Raw genomic sequence first — 7,118 nt, forward strand, 5'->3', positions numbered from 1 at the left:
CGCGATGGTGGCATTCATTGAGTCGTACAACGTCAACACACATGACTCGTCGACTGAATTCCGAGCATGCGAAATGACCTGGGCAACGCGAGTGGTCAGTTGTTTGTGGCGATTGAAGAAGCGAGTGTACCACCCACTGGTCAGTGTCCCTGTTTGGTCCAGGCGTCTGTAGATCTGATTGGCCTTCACGATGATCGCCGCTCGGTCTGGTGGAAAGCCGTCCATTTGCATTCCAGCAATCCAGTCGACGAGATCAGCCTCGCACTGCTCGGGCAACACGGGCTTTGGTCCGCGCCGCTTGTTGGGCTGAATGGTCCCGGCCTTCGTGGCACGAACCTTTCGCATGACCGTGATGTAGGGTATCTTCGAAGTTCGTGCAACATCGCGTCCGTTCTTTCCTTGAAGGACTTCGGCGATGGCAAGCTCCAGGTCTGCAGGGGTGTATTGAATGCGGCGCTGCGTCACCATCAAAGCTGTGATTGGGATTTGTTTGGGATTTGAAACTCGAGCGTATAATTTACGAGAGGTTTGCCGCCAAAAAATATTGCGATGCGATTGGCTGATACGGAGAGATCATAAATTGGTACAGTGATCATAAATTGGTCATTTACGTTACTTGCGCGACCTCGTCGAATTGGGTGATGTGGTCCTGCGCTACTGTCCCACAAACGTCATGGCCGCCGACATCATGACCAAGCACGTGCCCATGCATCCTGCTACTAGTGATTGGCATCATGGGTATGGGAGGCTGGTGTGCGACTCACCGATAAGCCGCTCACTCACCATATGGTGGGGACGGCCAGCTGCATGGCAAGCTACCGTGTCCCTTTTATCTCAAACAATGCATCATCTCACAAGTAGATAGATATACAGTGATGGAAGAAAGGTTAAGACACAAGATAATTACTTTCGTTCATACCGAAGGAAGTGAAGTGAGGCTCTTTGATTTTGGAATTGGTCCCAACAAATAGGTTAAAGTGGATATGCATACTCATTTGCGGCAGAAATGACGATGACTTCTAGCTATATAAAAATTCTTAGTGTCAAACCTGGTATTCAGAATAGGACATTTCACAAAGAATGGGTTTTGAAGACTTAAACTTGCAGCAACACACCCTAGTAAGGTGTCATTGCACCATTGGCCTCTACGACAGCTACACAACGTCGTGGCATCGACTCGACCAGTCGTTTCATGAGCCATACGTCCAGCTTTGCCCACTCCACCTTGATCGAGGCAGTCAGGTCTTCCACGCTATGGTATTGCTTGCCACCGTGGTAGACACCGCGCACAAGCATTCCCCACGGGTTTTCCATCGGGTTGAGGTCCGGAGACAGGGCTGGATGGTCAAAAAGGATAACATTTTCGCCTCTCAAAAAATCCATGGTCTTCTTCGACCGATGGATTGACACGCCATCTTGCATGAAGTTGATTTCATCGCCGTAGAGACAGCGAGCAAAGGGGAAGAGATAGTCTTGAAGCGTCCAGATGTACTTGTCTGAGTCTTGGTTGTCTTCCAAGAACGCTCGCTCGCTCCTTCGCTCGAAAACCCCCCCCAGACCATCACACATCTCCCTCCAAATTTGCGCGAGAAGTACGTTTCCATCTCGTGGCGAATGTCACGCCAGTACGACTGCATACCGTCTGGGCCATCAAGGTTAAATTTCTTCTCATCTGACCATATAATGGTCGACCAGTTGGTGGCATGGGTAAGGCGGGCGCGAATGTGGTCATCCGTCAGCGTGGGAGTGACGTTAAGCTTGACGTATTCGAACCGAATGCTTGCTTGTAGCATGTAGCGTACGTAGCGAGACGACACAGGCAATTGAAGATCTTGAACAATCGATTTGGATGATGCACCTGGCTTACTCGCGGCCCTAAAAATGTGCCGAGTGTCATTTACCGTCAATTTCGACTTCCTCCCGTGCCCATAACGCTTGCCATAGTTGTCAGGGTCCTTGAGGTAGTTGGAAATGGCTGCGCGGGAAACGCCAAGGCTCTTGGACATGAATATCACTGTTTCGCCGTTGGACTTCCACACGACAATTTGACCGCGCTGAAACTCGTTGAGTTGAGGTCCACGGCCCATTTGACGTACGCGAGGTGTTGTGTAGAGCTGTTTAGAGGAAGTGGTTCAAATCGATGGTGATTATAAGCATTATTACGTCCTCTAGAGGACGTTAACTGAAATGTCCTATCCTGACTTCCATACTACTGTAGAAAGCTTAGCCACCGTCTCTACCTCACAATGCGGCAAAACAGCAACCGGCTCGTACTGTTATCTTGTCAACAGATGTTGACGCTGCGACAGAGCTATTTTTCGAGCCGAACAGCGCACAAAGACGCGAGTAAAGTCTAAATTGGGGTGTGTAACTGCCATGATGTGACGGGCGGTGTGTACAAAGTCTAGTAACATATTCACCGCAACATGCTGTTTTGCGATTACTAGCGTTTAAGGGTAAAGGACTATTATTAAAAAATGAAATAATTAAACTAAAAGAAGGGAAAAAAAGTAAAAAATAATAAATGATCAATAAAAAATTAAAAATTAAAAAAATACAAAAAGAATTTATATTAAAGTTATTAATGAGTGCTTTAACTTCTATTTTATTTTTAGGTGGCTGGTTAGCCCCTTTTTATTTAAATTTTATACCAAGTTCTTTTTGGTTATTATTTCGTCGATAAACACTTAAATAAAAAGGTACTCTTTCTCCCGAAGTTACAGAGTCATTTTGCCGAGTTCCTTCAACATAATTATCTCATACACCTTAGGTCTTAACCTTTCTTCCATCACTGTACCTTGTTTGATCTTACATAATAAACTCACTTTTGCTTTCCTTTTCCCATCTTCTGCTCAGTCATCTCCTCTTCTTGACGCCCTGCATCGCATCAAGCTTCCACATTTGCCAGTAGAACACTCGCACATGTGGATATTTCCGACATGAAGTATGTAAATTTGCGGTTTGAAGGATTTCAACTGAAGTATCGGTGCCCTAATGGTCTAGCGGTATGATTCCTGCTTCGGGTGCAGGAGGTCCCGGGTTCGATCCCCGGTTCCCGGGTTCGATCCCCGGTTGGGGCCGCACTTTTATATATTTTTGTCTTCTTTCGCGTTGGATTTGCTACTCGCCTACTTTTTAAGGGGAGGGAAAATAGCTCAGTGGAAGAGCATCGGTTTCTTAACTCAAAGTTCGCGGTTCGATCCCCGGTTTCCACGGATTATTTCCGCAAGGATTTATCCGTCCCTCCCCTGGGGAATCCAGATAACAAGAGTGCGTACGAAGACGAGGACCGAATTTCGAAGAAGCTCGGTCGAAGCACGAGGTATGAAGCGTTGAGCGAAGTAAAAACCGAAGATTACACTCCGCCCTTGGTCGAGCAGGCGCGTTACAATTGACGAAGCGGTTCCATAACATGTGGTTCTAGTATCGGCCCTCGCAGAGGAATGTCTTAAAAATGATAATCCAAACTCAATTAATCGCCTCCTTTTTAATCCAATGAGGTTCCATGAACTTGGCGGTGCGAAAGAACACGTATTCATGGAGTACGATTTCACTCAAAAATACGGATGAAATACAGTTATATACCTCGTAAACGTGAAGCGCCGTTAGTCTAATGGTTAGGATTTCTCCCTTCCAAGAAGAAGGTCGGGGTTCAATTCCCCGACGGCGCAATACTTTTTTTACCCATCATTGCGTATTTTCACCACCATCAATTCACAACTTACAGTTAGTGCATGATGTTCTCAGTGCATGATGTTCGTAGTTCATGATGTTGTCCGCTGATTTTTGGAAGCCGCCGACGGTATACTGAACGGCATGGCCTGAATTAACGAGTGACTACGTCACAATATACCATATTTATCGTGATAGCATTTACCCAGCTCCTCATCCAATATCACCACGTTTAGTTGTATCTCATTATTTGATCATGAATAGGCAAACGTGTTACGAACTGATCAATTTAGCCAATTTCTATGGCCGCGTTTTATTTGCCAAGAGTATTCAAATCTTACTTCCTCGCCGAAAATTCTACTGTCCATCGATTAAGTCACCTCTATCTCTAACTTCATCTCGGATTTCACCCACAACAACATTCTTCCCGGTATTCAAATATACACTTCATTCGTTGCTTAAACACACCACGCGTCGCCCACTATCATTCAGTGAAATATTTCCACTGAGGTATCGGAACTTTTGACTCTGCACACCCAGGAGTGTGTGTGTTAGCAATGTGCCAAGTAGTGTGGAACCCATTTTGCTACGACCATCACGTGATCACGTCAGACAAATGTTAGGATTTTCCTAACAGTCGTAAACACACACAACACACACAGATGCAGTTATAGTGGCTCAAAGGAAGTGATTCAGAAGTGAGCTTAGCTCTAGAACCTCCATGATTATCATCGCCAAAGTCATGCATACATGTAAGTAGTGCAAACTCATTGAAGTTTGCCATGTCTCTCAACATGGGCAACCTTCAAGTAGTGTGTGTAGGATCAAAACAAGGTAGCTATTGGCCCTCGACACACAAAAGTGGTTTAGGGATGTGAAGCCAGGAGCGCTTCCAGCTTCAATCTCATATTTATAACTTTATATAACTTCAATCCTTGTCTGTCTATGGTTAACATTTCTCCATTCCAAACGACTTCGCCCCAGCCATTTCAACATGCAGGAATGCAGGGTGGAAGCAATCGGAAGATTAGCTTTTTATCGTGGTGAGGACACCGGGTCACGGATGAAAGCTGCCAAGGACGCATACACATCAGCGTGCACCGAATGGTCCCAAGAGTGCCACGACAGCGGCTTCGATCGCCACGCAAACACCCACGAAATCCAGTCTGGTTGCTTCCTCCGAAAGGTACCAGTCGTCAAAGTCCCTATTACATCGGCCACGAGCGACAACACGACAACGACAGACCGCACGGAGGTCGTACGTATCTTTACTGATCATTGGCGCTCAATTATGCGTACCCCTGACTCGCATATTCCCCTGTCAAGCCTCCCGCCACCACGTGCTCGCCCACATTACAAACGCATGTGTGACGCCCAGCGCGAATCATTGGACACCCCCTTCACGTCCACAGAGCTCGTGGCTGCCCTGCGGACCATGAACCCCAACAAGGCCACAGGTGCCGACGGCTGGCCGGCTATCTTCTTCTTGGTAGCTCCCGCCATCTTTTCCGAAATGTTGGTGCGTGTTTTTAACCACCAACGCTCGTACGGCATTCTCCTCCACCACCAGCGCCAGTGTTCTTACTCTTTTCTACAAGAAGGGAACTACCGCCCAATTTCCATAATGCCAATGAGAGTCAAAATCCTCACACGGGCGCTGGCCTTTCGCCTCCAAGGTGTGGCTCCTGCCCTCATCGACCCTGCTCAGGCGGGTTTTGTCAAGGACTGCCGCATGAGCGACATATCCACCTCATTCATGCCCTCCAACACAAAGGTACTCAGCTTGGTGCTGAGTGGTATGCCACCTTCTTGGATTTTGCCAAGGCGTACGATCTTGTAGACCAGCCGTCTTTGTTCGACGCCATGCGCACAATGAATATCGGCCCTGCATTTCTCTGATGGATGCACCTGGTATGTAGCGACGTCACTCCAGTGGCGTCATAGGGTTATCGACCAATCAGAACAGACGTCACTGTTGACGTCAGTTTACGACCAAGCTCGATTGGCGTGCGGCGTGCTCGGCCATGGACACCAGAAGTTCCTTCTGCAGAGCGCACGTATGTATAGCATTAGATATAGTATAGTCAGAGTAGTCATGCATGTAGATGTAGATAACGCCAATCAATCAGTTTTACAATTTCCTCTGCGTTATCAACTCCCTACAGTTGGTAGCACTCACGGTTGACAACAAGGACTTACTTCCAGGGGCATAGCTCGTAGGTTGTAAGGTTACTCTATCTAGCTCAGGCGAAGGTTCAGTTGCGACCTTTCACGGCGGCTAGTGTTGAGTTAGTGATCGCTCAGGTGTTCTTTTATTACGACGGCACTCTCCTTAGTATCCGGCATCAGGGTCGGTAGAGGTTGAGTCGACAGTTAATAAAGACATTTGTTGCGTGTGAAGTTTATTGTCACCGGACCCCCATTTTATGGGCAAGAACAAGGCGGCGGCGGAGAAGAAGCTCAAGAAGGCGGCGGCGGAAAAGAAGCTCAAGAAGGCGGCGAAAGAAGCGGTTGCGAGTGGACGCGAAATCAAGCGCGAGCGAAACGATCTTAAGCGAAAGGCTAATCAAGTACCTGACCGTCTAGTTTCGTTTAAGACTATCCATTATCTCGACGAGCCTGACGTTGAGAATTTGGACGCGATAAGAAAGAGCCTCATCGAGAAGCTCCAAGCAACCCAGCTAGTCAACGAGCGTTTCAAGCGGGATCTGGTCCGACTTAACGGGACAGTCGGAAGTATCCGGATTAAGTGTGTTTTGGACAAAATCGTTGAAGTCCAGACAAATTTGGCCGTTGCGTCAAGTTTTTTGGCAGAAGAAATCAACAGCGCACTTTTGCCAAAACCGGTTCCGGTCGTAGAGAAGAAACCGAAGCTCAGCGAACAAGAAGAGTTGGCCGAGTTTTTTGCTAATCCTTAATCAAGTACTTCTTTTTTCTACAATATGGAGGAAGCGTTTGTGCGTATGATGGGTGCGATGGAGCAGCAGCAGAAGATGATCAATCAGCTGTTAGAAGCTCAAGCACAGACGCACACACAAATGATGAGGGACCAGCAAGCGCATCAAGAGCAGCAGTTGCTTTTACATCAACAGTTGCAGGATGCAATGAACCAACTAGCGAACCAACAACCGGTCGAACAGCAACGGGACACGGAACGACGAGTAGAAGGACTGTCTATGCCTGCATACCATGGGCACCTTAATGAAAGCATTGGGCTGTACATTCACCGTGTGAAGACCTTTTTCATGGCAAAGAACTTGAACTACGAGCAAAACGAAGTGGTCGAAGCGCGCTGTCTTGCGATGGTTGTGGCGAACCTCCAAGGACAGGCTGCGGCTTGGTACCAGGAATTGGCTTCACGGCGAGTCAATGGTGGCTTCAGGACTCTTGTCGACTTCGAACAAGCACTGCGTGAGGAATTCGAGCCTGATGATCTCCAAGAGCGC

At 47.6% G+C, this 7,118-nt stretch overlaps 2 non-coding genes and 1 pseudogene across 3 annotated transcripts; all 3 read left to right on the plus strand.

The window, feature by feature from the left end:
- The first annotated feature begins 2,988 nt into the window (after positions 1–2,988).
- H257_18735 lies at positions 2,989–3,080 on the plus strand. The gene has a single exon. It is a non-coding gene; the product is annotated as a tRNA-Pro (tRNA).
- Positions 3,081–3,144: 64 nt separating this feature from the next.
- Positions 3,145–3,215, plus strand: H257_18736 (annotated as a pseudogene). Its single transcript has one exon. The product of its transcript is annotated as a tRNA-OTHER (tRNA).
- A 384-nt stretch (positions 3,216–3,599) lies between these two features.
- H257_18737 lies at positions 3,600–3,671 on the plus strand. The gene has a single exon. It is a non-coding gene; the product is annotated as a tRNA-Gly (tRNA).
- Positions 3,672–7,118: the final 3,447 nt, after the last annotated feature.

This window comes from Aphanomyces astaci, assembly GCF_000520075.1.
Source record: "Aphanomyces astaci strain APO3 unplaced genomic scaffold supercont1.208, whole genome shotgun sequence".
Classification (NCBI taxonomy): Eukaryota; Oomycota; class Saprolegniomycetes; order Saprolegniales; family Verrucalvaceae; genus Aphanomyces; species Aphanomyces astaci.